The following is a 20,549-nucleotide window of genomic DNA, read 5'->3' as shown; positions in this document are numbered from 1 at the left end:
ATTGTCCATCACTATTCACGGCTGGATGTGGCAGGACTGCAGAGCTTAGATCTGATCTGGTGGTTATGGGATCGCTTAGCTCTATCTATCGCATGCTGCTTACGCAGTTTGGCACACAGATAGTCCTGTGTTGTAGCTTCACCAGGTTGACGCCTCATTTTGAGGTATGCCTGGTGCTGCTCCTGGCATGCCCTCCTGCACTCTTCATTGAACCAGGGTTGGTCTCCTGGCTTGATGGTAATGGTAGAGTGGAGGATATGCTGGGCCATGAGGTTACAGATTGTGGTTGAGTACAATTCTGCTGCTGCTGATGGCCCACAGCGCCTCATGGATGCCCAGTTTTGCATTGCTAGATCTATTCAAAATCTATCCCATTTAGAACGGTGATAGAGCCACACAACACGACGGACGGTATCCTCAATGTGAAGGCGGGACTTCGTCTCCACAAGGACTGTGCGGTGGTCGATCCTACCAATACAGTCATGGACAGAAGCATCTGCAGCAGGCAGATTGGTGAGAACGAGGTCAAGTATGTTTTTCCCTTGTGTTGGTTCCCCCACCACCTGCCGCAGACCCAGTCTAGCAGCTATGTCCTTTATGACTCGGCCAGCTCTCAGCTCTTAGGTGCATACCACCCATGGATGCGATATCTGCATCTTGACAAGGCAAGAAGAAAACCATTCACACATATTTCAAAAGACCATTGTCCAGGAGAGTGGTTGTAGACAGGCTGTTTGATGTTGTAAAAGCCCAGGCTATCACATCAGTGGTGTTTCCTGATTTGTCAGTCTGTCTGTGTATGTGTGGGGGTCCTAGTACACTTACATTGTCTTTTATTTATAAAATGTCCAATATGAACCCAGCGATGATATCTTCGACCAGAATTCTTCTCCCTTCTTCCTGGTGTCCTTTGCCTCCATGTCTTCACCACCCACGTCAGCTCCACACGCTGGTCCACACCACAACTGGTTACAATTTACTTATGAACAGAAATACAGGAGATATTAACAAATGCCTCACAGCATAACAAAAATACAAGAAATATCCAAATGCCTTACACACACCAGCAGTATCCTTAGTCTTATGTGCTATCTCTGCTCCAAAGCCCTTCCCTTCTCTTCAACCATGTTTCACCTGTTCTGAAATATTGACATGGTTTCTGCTTCAAAAACAAACTGGTAGTACATTTGACTATCTTATAACCCTCTGCATAAAAAAGCTTTCTCCTACTTTCGGTCTTAAACTTACTGGGGTCATTCCCAGCCTCTTCAGGTATTACTTCTTCTTTGGCCTCCTTATCTCGAGAGACAATGGGTAAGCGCCTGGAGGTGGTCAGTGGTTTGTGAAGCAGCGCCTGGAGTGGCTATAAAGGCCAATTCTAGAGCGACAGGCTCTTCCACAGGTGCTGCAGAGAAATTTGTTTGTCGGGGCTGTTGCACAGTTGGCTCTCCCCTTGCGCCTCTGTCTTTTTTCCTGCCAACTACTAAGTCTCTTCGACTCGCCACACTTTAGCCCCGTCTTTATGGCTGCCTGCCAGCTCTGGCGAACGCTGGCAACTGACTCCCACGACTTGTGATCAATGTCACAGGATTTCATGTCGCGTTTGCAGACGTCTTTAGAGCGGAGACATGGACGGCCGGTGGGTCTGATACCAGTGGCGAGCTCGCTGTACAATGTGTCTTTGGGGATCCTGCCATCTTCCATGCGGCTCACATGGCCAAGCCATCTCAAGCGCCGCTGACTCAGTAGTGTGTATAAGCTGGGGATGTTGGCCACCTCGAGGACTTCTGTGTTGGAGATACGGTCCTGCCACCTGATGCCAAGTATTCTCCGGAGGCAGTGAAGATGGAATGAATTGAGACGTCGCTCTTGGCTGACATACGTTGTCCAGGCCTCGCTGCCATAGAGCAAGGTGCTGAGGACACAGGCCTGATACACTCGGACTTTTGTGTTCCGTGTCAGTGCGCCATTTTCCCACACTCTCTTGGCCAGTCTGGACATAGCAGTGGAAGCCTTTCCCATGCGCTTGTTGATTTCTGCATCTAGAGACAGGTTACTGGTGATAGTTGAGCCTAGGTAGGTGAACTCTTGAACCACTTCCAGAGCGTGGTCACCAATATTGATGGATGGAGCATTTCTGATGTCCTGCCCCATGATGTTCGTTTTCTTGAGGCTGATGGTTAGGCCAAATTCATTGCAGGCAGCCGCAAACCTGTCGATGAGACTCTGCAGGCACTCTTCAGTGTGAGATGTTAAAGCAGCGTCATCAGCAAAGAGCAGTTCCCTGATGAGGACTTTCCGTACTTTGGACTTCGCTCTTAGACGGGCAAGGTTGAACAACCTGCCCCCTGTAGGTATTACAGAGCTTCCACAATGACCAAGATGTAGTCTTTAGCTGAATCGCCAGACTGACACCATTTTGGAAAAGGAGTTGAAACTTGCACTGGCTGCCCAGAGGACCATCAAGCAACTATTTAATTTGCTGTAAAATGTAAAAATGTAATTGGCATGACAAATGTGAAATGGAAGGGTTGTGAGACAACTCATGATTGTGATGGAGCAAACGGACCTCCTTTGCACTGTTTGTATTTTTTGACTTGGTGCTGAAACTGGTAATGCATTTTTTACAGATTTTTATGAATAAAGTATATTTTGGAAATAAATAAAAAAATCATGCAACTATTTGCCTCTTAAATTGGCTGTTAGCACCCATTAAGCAGGATGCAGGCCATTTTGGTGACTTGTGCTTGTCCTAACACCCTCTCCTAACAGGGACCAGCTGACTGGGAGTAAACTAGTTGTAGAGGATTTCAAGTGCTGCTTAAAGGTATATCAACTTTTATTATTCACTTGTTGCTGCAGGTTTGAAGAGGACTTTTGAAACACATCAGGAGACCTTCTGAGACACTTTGTCAAGACTTCACCAACACTCTTACTAACATCTGCAAAATCTCTAAGGACTTCACCTAAAAAGAGTGAATGCTGTGCTACTATGCCTTATTGCACACCTTTTAGGAGTGACCAGGAGAAAGGGTGGTTGGTAATCGGCATGTTGCTAGTGCTCCCCCTTAGTCTGCAGAAGTAATGGGAGGTGGACATGAGGCCAGGCAGAGCAGCACCAGCTACTGCAAGAGAGGACAGGAGGGTGAGGTGAACTCCTTCCCCACTGCAGGTACAGGTTATCCCTCCTCTTTTGGACTTCCTCCACCGGGACCTCCTGTGCCCTGTCCAAGAATCTGTGCACCCTCTCACTCAGCCGCTGAGCCATCCTTGAACATGCTGCTGTGCATCAGTCAGTGCACTGCGCACCTTCAGTGGAACTGCGCGCCAGGAGCCCACATATCCTGCTCTATGAAAATTGCATCGAATTGGTGCTCAACCTGTAGGGGTCTGTTTTAGCACCTCAAGGCAAATTCAAATTATAGTCATCAACAATGAGGATTAGCACTTTCAACAGTTGTGTCTGATTAGTACAACACCTGCATTTAGTGCCTGTTTTTACCTTTTCATCAAATAACTCTCTTCATATTTAATCCTATATGTATGTCTCCCCATTCTAGACCATTCAGTCTAGTGGAAACAGTCAGTTTCTATTCATTCTGCCCCATTCCATCACAATTTAAAACCATCTATTAAATCATCCAGTAATCTTTTATGTTCTAATGAAAACAACCTTGATTTTTAAGTCTTTTTTTGCATTTGCATTGCCTTATAGCCTATGGTGAAGGTCCTCCCACAATGCTGCTAAATAGATATATCCATGATTTTCACCCAGCGGCAAAGAAAAGATGATTGATATCCAAAGCAGGATGATGCATGACTTGAAGGGTAACTTGGAAGTTATTGTGTTCCCATGCACCTGCTGTCTTTGTCCTTCTAAGTGGTGGAGGTTGTTGGTTTGAGAGGTGTTGATGAAGAAACCTTGGGGAGTTGCTGCAGTGCATCATGTAGATAGTATACAGCCATGGTATGTGTGACTGAATTACTTGTTTTTTGGTTAAATATTGGCTTTTCAAACTCATTTATACTATCATGTTAACAAGAATTGCTCTATCCAAATGTTCAGAAATGCACTGATAGCCTTATGAAGGGATCTACATTAAAAGATCTCATAGAATGTGGCAGGTCCAAAAGCTTTTGGTAAAATTCTACACAAAAGGATGGCAATTAAACTCAAAGTTGTGGGGATATGGGGTACTACTTTGGGAATGCATAAGAAATTGCCTGAAGGATACCAAATATAAATACCCATGAGAGAAGTTATGTCCGAGTGAGGCAAAGTACTGAATGGAGGAATTCAGGGCTTGGTTCTGGGACCATTACCATTTCTAATTTACATCAACAGCTCAGATTCAGAAACTCAATGCAAACTGGCCAAATTAACAGAGACTATCAATCTCGGATGGACAGTACGATTGAAAGATGCTACTCAGAAAGTGCAGAATGAGTTGGAAAAGACACGTCAGTGGGTAGAACAAAAGCAAATGAAATTTACATAGAACCAGGTACTGGAAAGCGGGATTAGATTGGGCGGCGAGTTTTATCGGCCGGCAAGTACAGGATGGGCTGAATGGCGTCCTCTGTGCCGTAAATTTTCTATGGTTCTATGGTTCTAATTACATTGAATTTTACAGCACAGGAACAGGCCATTCAGCCACCAGGTTTATGCTCCACACAAGCTTCCTCACACCTTACTTCAATTCAATTTAATACAGACTGATATAAAATATTACACATAGAAAGGAAAAACAGATGATTCAAGTGTTGAAATAGCTAAGGATAAAGGGGAAAGAGAGCTAGGAGTCTTAGTAGACAACACTAAACATGTCCATCCAATGCCGGGCAGCAATCAATAAGATGTTGACCTACATAAATAAAACAGTAGAATATAAATCAGAAGAGGCAGTTAGCAAATGTTATTTGGTCAGACTGCACCTTCAATACTAATCGTCAAGATACAAGGGAAACGTTCAAGTGCTGGAGGCAGTACAAAGAGACATGAGGCTTATCCCAACTGTCAGGGGGTCTGAGTAATGAGGAAAAACTGGAGCAATTTGTGTTTTTTAGCCGACACAACAGTGAGTAATCATTGTATGCGAAATGCCTTGAGACATTTCTGAGAGATGTGATCAGGCCCTGTATAAACAATCATTTTTTATATTTTTGAAACATAATTTATTGGTTAACATAATGAAATGTAAAATCATAATACAGCGGATGCTGGAAATATGACATAAAAACAGAACATTTTGTAAATACTGATCAGTTCTGGCAGCATCTGTGGAGAGAGAAACAAAGTTAACTCTTGTAAGTTAACAGAACTGATGAAAGGTTATTGATCTGGATTTTCCTTTGGGCTTCAGGACCCAGACACAGAGACCAAATTGGGGGGCCTGAGCCCGCACTTGCTGACAGCAAGACCGGCGGTGCAATCTTCCGAGAGGTGGCCTCTTAATCAGTCGCTGGTGGAGGCTGCTGAGGCAGGTCGGGGACCGTGAGGATGTCTCAACATTGAAGCGCCATCCAAGGCGTGCATCCAAATCAAACATTATGAGGGCAGAAGCCACTAGGCCTCTTGGAGCAGAGGGGAATCCTCCCCTCCCCACACCCCTGGAGGAATCATTTGGGCTGTGTGTGTGGCCTTTCCTGCCTATGGCCCTGTCATTGGGGTATGGAGACCCCCCCACTGGTGGAAAAATGTCAGCGAGGCTGAAAAATTGCCCCTTTACCATCTTAATTGGCTGCTCGTCTCCATGGAGCAGGCAGCTGATCCTATTCCTAGCCCACCCAGGAAACTTCCCCTGTGGTGGGAATGCTTCTGGAAGTCATCCCGACATGGCACCCCCCTATTTCCCCAGCCCTCCCCCCCCCCCAACCACCACCGCACCACCACCCACCCACCCTCACCCCCGTCTCCTTGGCCTTGGAAACTCCACCTGTTAACTCTGTTTTTCTCTCTCCACAGATGCTGACAGACCTAGTGAGTATTTTCAGCACTTTGTCCTTTTATAACAGAATGCAATTTCACCTACACAAGTAGTGCAGATTCACAAGAAATTACTGGTAATGTGCTTACATAGTTAATAACCATTTTTTGTATGATATTGAAATATATTAATAGTGCTGTGTTGATCCAATTTTTCAATAAATTTGAAAATAAATTTAAGTAGGCCAAAGATTAGAAAAGATTTTGGTGCTTTTTGGAGGGTAACATCTTGGAACACAGTAAACTACAGGACTGAATGTCTCCAATTCTTCCTTAGCAGTTGGAACATTTTTTTCCCTCAATTCTTAAACATAATGGTCTTACCAGACTAGACTTATGGTGCTGACCCAACTGTTCTCAATGGATCTGGTGGGTCACATCTGATGGAGTTGCCCAAGGTCTTCTGGCATGGGGTAAACCAGCTGGAAACAATATAGTGAGTATATTTGCTTGGACAATAACCTTTCCAGCTGTTTTACAAAGTCTTGCCAACTCTTCAAAAGTATGAAGTAAGAAGTAGAAGCCATTAACATTTTCTTTGAAAGCAGTATGAGTAAATTACCACATGCCTGGATTTGAAGTTTGCAATGCATTGGTAGCAAGTAGGTTCAGCAGTGCGTGGGAAATCCAGAGGTTGGTGCAGCAAGTCAGTCAGTGGCTTTTTAATCCAGCCACTGCATTATCATATGACTTCTGAGTTTCCCGACCAATTAGCATGATGACGATCTGCGTGACGCCATTTCAACTCCTTTATTTAAAGGAACACTCCAAGCTTGCAATTTGAAGGAGTTTGCAGTTGGGAACCAAAGAGAAGGAACTGCCAGAGTGGAGGTCAAGTGCCAGAAAGTCAAAGGCTGCGCCTCAGTTCAGTGAAGCCTGCCAGGATGTGCTGCTGAGGGCTGTGAGGACACAGAGGGGTGTACTGTTCCCTAATGAAGGCAGGAAGAAGCTGGCTGGGGAGACTGAAAAGGTGTGGTTGGAGGTGGCACAAGAGGTTATAGGCAGGAGTGTGGTGTCACGTTGCTGGATACAATGCAGGAAGCAGTTCAATGACTTAAACAGGGTAGGAAAGGTGAGAGAAATGGTACATTCATCTATCTATATCCTGATCTGCATATCACCCAACCCCCTCACTCTGCCTTTTGAAGCCAATTCCAGCTCATCACTCCTGACATCAATTTATCTTACTGGTGCACCCATCCCTCTCTGTCCATGCACTTTCTCACATTCCCATTTATCCATCCGACACTGACTCTCATCCTCATCCTCATGCAATGCCATGCTTCTCCATTATAATCATCCTCACCAAATGCTCTCCATCCATCTATGTTGAATTGATGTCAACAGCAAGTGAAATAGAACCATGTGCATAATGATAAATTCAAACATTATTACCTTGACAGGGCTCATTCTTATCTTTTACCTCCCACAGGGCCTTAACGCATCCCGCAGGAGGTGGTCCAGCTGGTGAGAATGAAGACAACTCCTCTGAGGCGATATCTCCCTCTGAGGGCACACTGTCACAGGACTCCTGCAGACCATACACCAGCTCAGATACTCACACTGCCGTGGGACCAGTAAGGCAGATGGTTGGATTTTTACCTGGTGATTCATACATCACAAGTGAGCATGAGCAGATGGCAGGCAGGGATAGCTATGGAGAGTCCACTTTACAGGGTGTAGGATCCTCCAACCTCTGCTCAGCTGGATGAAGATGCTGTTCCTTGGTCGTTGTCAATGAACAGGGTACTCTGGAGCAGCAGCAAAGAATGCATGATGTACTAGAAGGTGTTCCAGACTGCACTGTGATTGGAGGAGTTGGTCTCAAACATGAGTGACATGATATTGCAGGCCTTTGCGGTAATTCCTTCCAGGTAAAGAGTGGTCACCTTCATGAAGCATCAAATGTGGCAATCACACAAGTGCATGCAGGCATTCACCAATGACTTGCCCACTGTGGCTGGAATCTTCTGGCCATGGTGGGGCTGCTGGTGCCAGGCCGAAAAGGCAGGGGGAATCCACATTTAAGAAAGGATATACTTGCATTGGAGGCAGGACAGTGAAGGTTCACTAAGTTGACCCTTGGGATGAGGAGGTTGTCCTATGGTGAAAGGCATTTTTTTTTTCATTTGTGGGATGTAGACATCGCTGGGTAGGTCAGCATTTATTGCCCTTGAACTAATTGGCTTGCTAGGCCATTTCAGAGGGCATCTTAAGTGTCAACCACATTGCTGTGGGTTTCGAGTCACAATTTGGCTAACCAGGTAAGGACGGCATATGGATTTTTGCAACAATCGACAATGGTCACCATTAGATTAAGTGAATTAAATTTTCACCATCTGCTGTGGTGGGATTTGAACCCATGTCCCCAGAGCAGTAGCTAGGTCTCTGTTCCAGTGACATTACCACTATGCCACAGAATCTCTGAGTAAATTGAGCCAATACTCTCTGGAGTTCAGAAGAATGCAAGGTGATTTCATTGAAATATATAAGATTCTGAAGGGGCTGGAAAGGGTAGACACTGATAGATTGTTTCCCCTAGTCAGGGAATCTAAAACACAGGAGCACAGTCTTAGGATAAGTGGCTGATCATTTACGACTGAGACGAGGAGAAATTACTTCACTCAAAGGGTTGTGAATTTTTGAAATTCTCTATCCCAGACGGTTGTGGATGCTCCATCATTGAATACATTTAAGGCTGAGATAGACAAATTTTTGGTCTCAGGGAATCAAGAGATATGGCGAGCGGGCGGGAAAGTGGAGTTGAAGCCATGATCATATTGAATGGTGCAGCAGTCTCGAGGGGCCATATGGTCTACTCCCGCTCCTATTTCTTGTGTTCTTGTGTTCACAGGGTTAGCAGCTCAGCAGTATTAGCAGGAGCGATAGCCACTGCAGGTACTGCAAGAGGCCTTGGACCCAGTCACAGTGCTGGAGCCTGGATCTAAGGTACGTGAGGTGGGGTCACCGGGGCCAGTCTGGAAGGCCCCGATGATGAGGGGAGGATGGGGGTGAGGGTTCCGTTGAGTACAGAGGGCAGGGGGATACAGGGAAGTATTTTGTCTGCTGGCAGGGGCCCTCCATGGGCCACAGATTCTTTGTAAGTGGCCATTTCAGTTGTGTGATGATGAATAGGAATTGACTTTGAGCAATGGGGAACTGTGAAATGAAGACTTGGTTGTTGGTTAGTGGCATTGGGTGGTGGGGAGGTGAAAAAGTGGTTTTTGCATTTGATTGTTACATGGTTCCACTGGTGGAACCTAAGTGAACCTCATAATAATCAGGGCATCCCAGGCAGCAATGTTCACCATTGCATTGCCCACATCACCATATGCCTCCTCCTCCCCCTCCTTCTCTTCTTCCTCTTCCTCGGTATCGTCTGAAGAGGCTCTGTGCTCTGTGTCTTGTTCCTCCTGCAGGGCCAAACATCTCTGCTCTGCAATGTTGTGCAGAGTGCAGCACACCATGACCATTCTGGACATCCTGACGGTTGTGTTCCTGATCTGTCTAGGCACCTGAAGTACACCTTCAGCATGCTGATGGCTTGCTCAATGACACATCTGGTAGTCATAAGGCATTCATTGTATTTCTCTTTCTCCTGATCGTCATTCCTCAGGTTTCTGAGAGGTGTCATCAGCCACACTTCAAGACAGTATCCCTCGACTCTGAGCAGTCAGCTGATTGCACTGCTTCCAGGTGCAAAGACAGTGTGGACTGCCACAGGAGGAAAGCATCACGGCAGCTCCCCAGGAATTTTGCATACACCTACATAAATATCATTTTTATGGTGGCACACTTGCTGCACATTGATAGAGTGGAAGCCCTTGCAGTTGGTGAATATTCTGATGATCTGTGAGTGTCTTAATTGTCACATGCGTGCAGCCAGTGATGCCCGGCACCTGTGGGAAGCCAGGCAGAGCCGCAAACCCAAACACTCGCTGTCACTGACTGGCATCATCAGTGGCAAAGTTGGCACAATTTCTGGCCCTGGCAAACAAGCCATCTGCATTTGTGTGCTGTCGAACAGAAGATCTTGAAAATGTCTCTGCCAGGTCCCCCGGAAGGAATCAGAGACTAAGAAGTTGAGGGCTGTGGTGACTTTGGCAGCCATTGGTAAAGCACAGTCACCAGGGTCCAGGTGGCAGCAGGTCATGTTCCAGAAGACTGCAAATATCTGCTACCACCTGACGTGACACGCTGAGATATTGGTGTTCCAACATGTTGAGCAAGCTTATCCTTTGTCTTTGAACCCTATGTGTCAGGTATGGCCTCCTGCGCGTTGCACTTCTTTGCTGATCCCCTCTCTCCTGTGGAGCTGCGTGTCTGTGAGCAAAAAGCTATTTCTGGTGCAGGTCCTGCTGCTGCTGGTAGTCACTTTGGTCCTCATCAGAGGTCCAAAGTAACATAGCATAAATGGCACCCATGCTGATGATAGATTAGAGCTCAAAATACAGATCAGACCTCCAAACCTCCAAACCTCCAAAGTTTGTGAAAGCAACCTCTCAGCAGAAGTTCTTTCACACAAGCAGACAATAAAGTGAGTGCTGAGTACTTATCAACATATTTCCTTGTCATTGTTTCAGCCCCTTAACTGCCGCTTTGTTCTGATCTTGCTTTCACTAGCAAGATCCAGGAAGCCTGGGAAATTCATGACACCAAAGTTAAACTCCAAACCCTATATTAATATCGCTGCAATTGAGCAATTAATAAATTGAAATTGACAAGCCGCCTCTTCCGAGGGTGTTGCTCGCATTTACCCTCGCATGAGCCAGTGTCCTGACACACTTGCATTTTTCAGGATTGTACCTCCCACCTGGACCCAAACCCATGTGCTCATGAACGTTGAAAATCCCCCAATGTCATGTTTGATGGTATAAATTCAAATTTCAAATAAGCAGCCAATAACAAGGACAGTTGCTTTGCTGCATTGAGAAAACTGTTCACAGAAGCCTGTTCCACCCAGCAACGATCTTGGAGAATTCGTAAGCCCAAGGAAGAAAAACATATAAAAATACAGATTCTGCATAGATTGTTAGGAGACCCAGATACAATACTTGTACAAGATGGTGTAGGAAAAAAAACCTTCTCCTCTCCATTGATAAAGGACTTAATCTCCCTTTATTCCTTGAGGTGTGCCTACTAGAAAGGTTGTATGAAAACTATACTTTCTGGTTAAAAAAAACTTGTGTCTGTATGTCAAATAAAATTCTTTAGAAATTAGAAATAACTACTGCCATAAACACAGATCAGCTTTCTCATCATGTTTAAAAGCACACAAAATTAATACTGATTTTTTCTGATATTCTTCTCAAATTGCCTGGCCTTCTATACCATGACTGTAAAGGATGCCCAACAACCTTTCCCAGACCTTCACTGTTTATTAAAGATGTCTGAGAGCAGTCAGGGATGAGCCTCTCACCAACTTCCTTTTACCAATGTGGGGAAGCACTTAGTCTCTGTTTGACAATCCCTGAGGAAAGGCTGAGATCTGACATTGAGCAGTGAAGTAGATAGCCAGCACAAGCCCACATAATACTTTACTACCCCATTGCATACTACTCCTTCCAGCTTAGAAAATGAACCTTGATAAAATTTCCTTCCCCTAATGGAATATATGGAATATAAATGGGGTGCCCTTCTGTGGCCCATGGACAGCCCCTGGCAGCAAAGGCCGCAGCCCTTGTGCCACCACCCACCTCCCCTGCCCTCAATAACCATTCACTCCCCATCCCCACCGTGGCCTGCCTGACTGGCCCTGGCAAGACCACCCCACTTACCTGCACTACGACACTCTATGGCTGTTCCTAGTCTGGGGCCTGCTGCAATTCCAGCAGTGGCCACCACTCCCTGATCTGCCAGCCCTCTGATTGGCCGGTAGCACTTGGAGGCGGGATCCCTGTCCTCAAAGCGACAGTGACCCCAGTGCCGGGTAGTTAATTGCCCAAGTGCCATAAAATGCAGCCAGGGCTCCCCCAAATGGCTGAGGCAGGATCTCCCTTGCCTTTTTAGCCCGGTGTTATGGCCAGGTGAGGAAGGGGGGCGGTCTCAGGCTCCCCTCTTGCCCTTCCTCTTGTTTGACCACAACAGGGTTTATTCCTTTTAAACAAAAATTGCACTTACCACCTCCGTGAGTGTTTTACCTTTTTACCTTTACTGTGATCGTGAAAGAACCAATTGGATACTTTTTCTTGAGTTTAAACAAGAAAGAGTTTATTATACTTAACACTTTAACCCCGATTTAAAAATGCTAAAAAATACATGACACATTCACGCACACATTCATACAAAAATCACACACACAAATAAGTTACAGAGGGAAAAATAGATTTGGTGGTTGGATTAAAGTCCAGAATCAATGGAACTTAAATACATAGTCTGTGAAGTGGATGATCTGGATGATCTCGTCTGAAGCTGTATTCTTGAAGACCTCGCTGGTCAAAGTGCACTTTGGCTGGCCTGCTTTGCTCAGGCTTTTCTTGAAGGCAGAATTGTAGTTGGCTCTCTTCCCCTGGTCTCTGGCTGTAGCATTCTGTAAGCTTGGAGGGTCCACAGATGGTTTTCAAACTTGATGTTTTCTGGAGAGAGAGAAAGAGAGGGAAGCATACAACTTTCTCTGCTGCTGCAGTCTCAGTTACTCCTTGTCTTTTGTGAGAGTAACAAAACTCCTGTTTTTCAGAGATGGACAGATGGTCACATGGTTCTCTCAATCCCTTTTGTTTTTAATGAGATACAAGGTTTAGGATTTGGTCCACAGGTTCCAGGATGCCAATATTTACACTTGGAGGGGCTTGCTCTTTCAAAGTCAATGTGTCAGGATGGCCTTGACTGCCATGGTAATGAAGCAATCCTAGGTAATTCAATTACTTAGAGCAAGCCATTGTTCTGGGTCCAGGGCTTCTCAGACTTCTGTCTGCAGTTGGGCCTTTGAATGTGCAAAGATGTTTCAGATGCAAATTGCGGTGGCCATCTTGGCTGCCAGTTTTTAAAAAGTTAATTGCAAGATTTTTCTCCATTAAAAGTCTAATGTAAGTTTTCAACTGATGAAATTAATATTTCTCATTTGGCATATAGTGTTTCTTGACACTGGTGTCAGGACCCCCACTGGCTGCATAAAAGTAGCCCTGTGTTAGCCATTAAATATGGATATTAGGGACTTAAATCCCGTTGAAGGATCTGAACCCTGTTCAGGGTTCTTCAGCGGCCCCTGCAACCACCAACATCCAAAGTTTATAAAAATTCTTTGTTAAAAATCCCAACATGTGGAGCCAAGGGGAGCAACATTGCTCCCTGGACTCCTGAGGAACCTCAATTACCCCTGCCCTACATTCCACTCCAATCATCCCTCCTGCAACTTAACTGAGGCCAACTAGCAGCAAGGCAGGTGGCCCGACGTTGATCATTTTGCTTAGGCGAGCTGCACAACCAGCTCACCCTCAAATATGCTGATGAGGCCCCAGGACCAATTTCCATTGGTGCTCAGATCTCTCAGTTTGAGAGTGCTCTGTTCATGCATCACTGAGTCTGGGCCCAAAACTGAGCCCATACTGACTTCTAGTCCAAAGAGTGGTTAACACTTGAAATGGACTTCCGCATAGAGGAGTGTAGACAAAAACCCTGGAATTAATAAAGATATAATTAGCTATGATAAGAGGGATTGTAAATTCTTTCTGGATTAATGAAGTGGGCTGAATGGCGTTTCTCATTTATATCTATCTTGTGAGCTTGAAAACAGCAACCTGGTACAAAGGCATATTTTGAAAGTGCCTAGAAGCTCCAGGGTGCTCTTCAGATTTAGTCTGGATGTTTTTAGAATATCAAGTGGGTGAGACTTTTAGAATATTAAAAATTAACCAGTTAGGAGTGGACTTGTGCTTAGAACTCACTTGCATTGATAGCACTTTTAACAAGGTAAAACATCGCAAGGAGCTTCACGGCAACATATACAGACAAAGCCTGACAACGAGCCAAAGAAAGAGACATTAGGACAGGTTGGACAAAGATTGGTCAAAGAGTAGGCTTTAAGCAGTGTGTTGAAAACAAAAGGGAGAGGCGGAGAGTTTTAGAGAGGGAATTCCAGAACTTAGGGCCTAGGCAGCTGAACGCAAGGCTGCCAATGGTAGAGCAATAGATTTAGAGGAGGCACAAGAGGCTACAATTAGAAGAACACAAAATTTTTGCAGGGTTGTAGGACTGATGGAGGTAAAAGAGATAGGGAGAGGTGAAGCCATTGAGCAACATGAAAACCAGGATGAGAATTTTAAAATTGAGGCATTGGGAGCTAATACAGGTCAGCATGCACAAAGGTAATGGAACTTGACACAAGTTATGGGCAGTGATGCAGGGTAGAATTTAGGAGACCAACCAGGAGAGCATTGGAATAGTCAGGTTTGGAGGCGACAAATGCATGGCTGAGGGTTTCAGTAGCAGATGGGTTGAGGCAGTGATGGGTGATATTACATAGATGGAAGTCGACGGTCTCGATGATGCAGAGGATATCGGCTCAGAAGCTCAATTCAGGGTCAAATAAGACTCTGAAGGTCCGAACAGTCTGGTTCAGCTGGAGACAATGTCCGGAAAGGGAGATGCAATTAGTAGCTAGGCATCTGAGTTAGTGACAGAGGCCAAAGACAATAGATTTGGGCTTCCCAAAATTTAATTGGAGGAAATTGTTGCTGATCCAGGATTGGGTGTCGGATAAGCAACATCATAAATTGGAGGCAGTGGAGAGGTTGAGAGAGGTGATTTTGATGTAGGGTTGGTTGTCGCAGCACACATGTGGAACTTGATGTGTTTTTGAATGATGTTGCCTAGGAGCAGCATGTAGATGAGAAATAGGAGGGAACAAGAGTGGCTTCTCAGGGTTCTCCAGAGGTAACAGTACAAGAGCAGAATAAGAAACCATTGCAGGAGATTCTCTGCTTAAAACTGGATAGGCAAGAGTAGAACCAGTCCCACTCAAGAAGCTCGACACCTTCCAGGACAAAGCAGCCCGCTTGATTGATACTCCATTTACCACCTTCAACATTCATTCCCTTCACCACTGATGCACAGTGGCAGTAATGTGTACCCATCGACAAGATGCACTGCAGCAACTCACCAAGGGTCCTAAGACAGCAAACCCACGACCTCTACCATCTAGAGGGACAAGGGCAGCAGATGCACTGGAACACTACCACCTGCAAGTTCCCCTCCAAGCCACACACCATCATGACTTAGAAGTATAATGCCATTCCTTCACTGTCGCTGGGTCAAAATCCTGGAACTCCCTTCCTAACAGCACTGTGGGTGTACCTACATTCCAAGGACTGCAGTGGTTCAAGAAGGAAGCTCACCACCACCCTCTCAAGGGCAATTAGGGATGGGAAGTAAATGCTGGCCTAGCCAGTGATGTCCACATCCCATGAGTGAATAAAAAATACTCAGCTGGACAACAGAGGAGAAGTATTGGAGGAGGATGGTGTGGTCAACCATGTCAAAGGCTGCAGTTAGGACTAGAAGGATGAGGAGGGATTGTGCACGATGGTTATCATCATAGAGGATGTCATTTATGACTTTGATTAGGACTGTTTCACTGCTGAGCATGGTGTGCAACAAGACAGATACTAATTTCACACTGAGATCTATATGGTTATGCGCAGCCTTAATAAAATACTTTGCTTGTAGAATGACCTGGCCAAATGCAATTGTTTGCCAAATTAAGTGATTCAATCATTGGAGTTTTGCGTCTATCACTCTTTACCTCTACATCCTTGATGGAGAATACCAAAAAAAGAACAACTTAAAGGTAAGTAATGATTAAGTTTGAATATGGAATGAAGAACAAAAGACTGTACTCCAAGGCAGGAATATACCTCAGTAATGAACAGTGTTGATAAAGTAGGAATGTTTCACTATTGTGATGTCATCTCAAAACTTCAATGTTTTTCTGTGTTGGCAAACACTGTAGCCTGTGTGTTACATATATCAATTGATTGTCCATATTGCTAACTAACCATTAAACACTGCCAAGAATACCCTGTATACTGTGTGACCAACATTTAGTGTAGCAAAGTAAAAGACATGGGAAAATAGCTTGGCAAGACTGCTTGACAATTGTTGCCAGTGATATTCTGGTGTGAGCTCAAACCAGATGCTTAACCTAATCCTCCAAATGTATTTTTCATTAATCATTTTCACTGTTATATAAAGCATGACCTCATCAAACATCAATCTAGGACACATAACTGGAGCAACAAGAAGCATTAAGACAAATTTATAGGTAATCATTTGGTTGGGAACAGAGTGTTGGATACAAAGAGGTCATCCCCGTTGACTGACAAAATGGTCAGGGGAACTAAGGTCTGGGGTGGGGTGGGGGGTTCAGGAGGGCATTGCGATCAGGGAAGAGGGAGATATCGTGGATGCAGGACAGGAGAGGACCCCACTCCTGGATCACAAAGAAACAACCCCCAACAAAAAATTAAATATATTTACCTTCTTGGGCCTTTTCCGGCCCTGCTCCTGCTGCCACCAGAGTTTACTAGTTTACTAAGTCCAATACGGTAGTCTGCGGTCTGCAGTTAAAATCGCACCGCGGTCCTATTTAAGTCATAGGACCTCTAGCATTAATATATTCATGAGGTCCATGCCTACCTCTGGGAAATTAAAATGGTGGCAGGCAAGACCATATTGGGAATACAGCAGTAAATACTCCAACTCAATTTTAAGAACTTGCCCACTCCATGCCTATTAGATGAGCTTAAAATTGGGGGTTAGCTTTAGGAGGTCAATCTCTCTGAAATTCACTGATCTCTGATTACTGCCTGGGTGCTTTTCAGTTCAATCAGACTGTGTTGGAAAATGAACTACTTTGTTAAACATAAATCCCATTTAATATGAGTCATAGAATTGTACAGCATGGAAGGAGGCCATGTGGCCCACTGCATCTGTGCAGGCTCTTGAAAGAGTTACTAATTAGTCTCACCCCTGCTTGCTCTCCATAGCCCTGCAATATTTTCTTTTCAAGTATTTATCCAATTCTCTTTTGAAAGTTACTATTTGAATCTCTTTCCACCACCCTATCAGGTAGTACATTCCAGATGGTCACAATTCACTGTGTAAAAATGTTTCCTCATCTCCCACTGGTTCTTTTGTCAAATACATTAAATCTCTGTCCTCTGGCTACCAACCCTTCTGCCAGTGGATCAGTTTCTCCTTATTTACTCCAGCAAAACACCTCATAATTTTGAATACCTCTGTTAAATCTTCTTAACCTTCTCTGCTCTGAGAACAATCCCAGCTTCTCCAGTCTCTCCACATTATTGAAGTCCCTCATCCCTGGTACCATTCTAATAAAACTCTTCTGCACTCTCTCAAAGGTTTAGACTTCCTTCCTAAAGTGTGGTGCCCAGAATTGGACATAGTACTCCAGTTGAGGCCTAACCAATGATTTATAAAGATTTAGCATAACTTCCTTGCTTTTGTACTCTATGTCTATTTATAAATCTTAATCAAGAGCAATTTGTGGAGGCATTAATTATGAGCTTCCTGCCACTTGCATGTTGTTCGCAAGATCACATGGAATGAAAGGTTAACCATGGCATCAGCTTTTATTTTCTACTCTGTGCGTTCAGGCAAATAACTTTCTATCAGGTACACTGTGATTGTCATGTAGGATCCATCTGCCAAGAATGAGGCATATTAATTTTGTCACAATTTTATTATTTTATTAACAGTAATTTTAAACTTGCTGGGAAGAAGAGAAGGTCTGTTACAAGGGCTGCCAGACACTTAGCTGAAAAACATTTGCATACTAACAGACAGAGACAAAAGGACCATTCCCTGACACATTCAACCCACAATGGATTTTAACCACCAGAAGGTGTAAGGAAGAGCATTCCAGAGACTGCTAAAGTGAAACAATCCACAAAAGCCAGGATTGGTTAAACCAACTGGTCGCACAACTAACTGGCTGGTCCAGGGTTTTTTGAACTAGCCACAGAGTTTTTGAACTCAGAACGACTGTTTGCTCCTGGAGTGAGAAGACCTCTCCTGTCTGCTCCCATCTCTTTCTCACAAGCCTCTGGATCCACTGAGGACACATGAGAGAAAAGTCTCCTATATCGAACAAGGTTTAGGAAGAACACTGGCCCCCAATGAAAAGCAAGACCTACCTACAATCAAGGACTTTATGGCGAGCTCGAAGAACAGTAACCAAAATCTTCTTCAGATATTGCCTCAAACTTTTTTTGTCTCTATCTACATGTGTGTACCATCACCTCATTCCATGACAATATGAAAGGCACAATTCAACATGGTGGCTCCTCATCAGAGCCCTTTCCTATCCTGAGTGGCGTGAAACAGGGCTGTGTTCTCGCACCCACACTTTTTGGGATTTTCTTCTCCCTGCTGCTTTCACATGCGTTCAAGTCCTCTGAAGAAGGAATTTTCCTCCACACAAGATCAGGGGGCAGGTTGTTCAACCTTGCCCGTCTAAGAGCGAAGTCCAAAGTACGGAAAGTCCTCATCAGGGAACTCCTCTTTGCTGACGATGCTGCTTTAACATCTCACAATGAAGAGTGCCTGCAGAGTCTCATCGACAGGTTTGCGGCTGCCTGCAATGAATTTGGTCTAACCATCAGCCTCAAGAAAACGAACATCATGGGGCAGGACGTCAGAAATGCTCCATCCATCAATATTGGTGACCACGCTCTGGAAGTGGTTCAAAAGTTCACCTACCTAGGCTCAACTATCACCAGTAACCTGTCTCTAGATGCAGAAATCAACAAGCGCATGGGTAAGGCTTCCACTGCTATGTCCAAACTGGCCAAGAGAGTGTGGGAAAATGGCGCACTGACACGGAACACAAAAGTCCGAGTGTATCAGGCCTGTGTCCTCAGTACCTTGCTCTATAGCAGCGAGGCCTGGACAACGTATGCCAGCCAAGAGCGACGTCTCAATTCATTCCATCTTCGCTGCCTCCGGAGAATACTTGGCATCAGGTGGCAGGACCGTATCTCCAACACAGAAGTCCTCGAGGCGGCCAACATCCCCAGCTTGTACACACTACTGAGTCAGCGGCGCTTGAGATGGCTTGGCCATGTGAGCCGCATGGAAGATGGCAGGATCCCCAAAGACACATTGTACAGCGAGCTCGCCACTGGTATCAGACCCACCGGCCGTCCACGTCTCCGCTTTAAAGACGTCTGCAAACGCGACATGAAATCGTGTGACATTGATCACAAGTCGTGGGAGTCAGTTGCCAGCGTTCGCCAGAGCTGGCGGGCAGCCATAAAGACAGGGCTAAAATGTGGCGAGTCGAAGAGACTTAGTAGTTGGCAGGAAAAAAGACAGAGGCGCAAGGGGAGAGCCAACTGTGCAACAGCCCCGACAAACACATTTTTCTGCAGCACCTGTGGAAGAGCCTGTCACTCTAGAATTGGCCTTTATAGCCACTCCAGGCGCTGCTTCACAAACCACTGACCACCTCCAGGCACGTATCCATTGTCTCTCGAGATAAGGAGGCCCAAAAGAAAGAAAGAAGTATCGTGTATGCATGCTAATGTGGGCACATTGCATATCCATAGGCGTTAATCAAATTAGAGTCTAAATTTAATAAGGTTCAACCTTTTTTCTTTAAACATGAGAAAACCTGTTTGGCTAGTTTCTTTGCCTTTTAAGTGGAAGTTAGTGAACAAGGATTCACTAAAGGGAAGCTAAAAAAAAACACAGTGTGTTTAAAATTAAACCCTCTTACAGTAAGTCCAGGTGAAGGCTGAGAGGGAACCCGAGACCCCTTTCTCACATGGTCATAACAGTGATATATGATCATTGAAACTACTGTTGTACAGTTATGTTCTAAAATAGTTTTCTTTCACCAATCAGCCATATTCTATTGTTGACTTACTTTTTTTATTCATTTGTGGGATGTGGGTGTCACTGACCAGGCCTGCATTTATTGCCCATCCCGAATTACCGTTGAACTGAGTGGCTTGCTAGGCCATTTCAGAGTCAACCACATTGCTTTGGGTCTGGAGTCACATGTAGACCAGACTAGGTAAGGACAGCAGATTTCCTTCCCTAAAGGGCATTAGTGAACCAGATTGTTTTTTTACAGCAATTGACAATGGTTTTATGGTTACCATTAGACAAACTTTTAATTTCAGATTTATTAATTGAATTCAAATTTCACTAACTGCCATGGTGGGGTTCGCACTCACGTCCCTAAAGTATTATCCTAGACATCTGGATTACTAGTCTGGTGATATTACCATTATGCCATCACTTCCCCTTACCATTGTGCCACTGCCTCCCCAACCCTTCTGCCATTCTAAGCCACCGCCTCCATTCAAAACACCACCTCCCCACAACATAAAAGATATATTAATATGGATTAACATATAATACTGAAATTTTAATCTGGAGCCTCTGTGGTAGAACTTTTTACTCATTCTTAATTGTGGCTTGTTTTGTTTCCCATCTATCCCTTGCCAATGTTTTACAATTGCAAAATATTTCTACTGTGACCTTTGGAAATTTCCAGTAGCTACAGAAAAAAATGTCTCAATACATTTTCCACAAGTTG

At 44.8% G+C, this 20,549-nt stretch overlaps 1 protein-coding gene across 1 annotated transcript in view; it reads left to right on the top strand.

Moving 5' to 3' along the window:
* The first annotated feature begins 8,846 nt into the window (after window positions 1-8,846).
* Window positions 8,847-20,549, top strand: part of spon2b (spondin 2b, extracellular matrix protein) — a 72,222-nt gene continuing 60,519 nt past the window's right edge. Inside the window, exon 1 of the mRNA XM_068044633.1 lies at window positions 8,847-8,935. The gene's annotated coding sequence lies outside the window, so the exon portion shown is untranslated. The remainder of the gene's footprint in view (window positions 8,936-20,549) is intronic.

This window comes from Heterodontus francisci, chromosome 1 (assembly GCF_036365525.1).
Source record: "Heterodontus francisci isolate sHetFra1 chromosome 1, sHetFra1.hap1, whole genome shotgun sequence".
In the NCBI taxonomy this organism is placed as follows: Eukaryota; Metazoa; Chordata; class Chondrichthyes; order Heterodontiformes; family Heterodontidae; genus Heterodontus; species Heterodontus francisci.
Note: the sequence above shows the minus strand (reverse complement) of the source record. Positions and strands in the feature narration are given on the sequence as shown.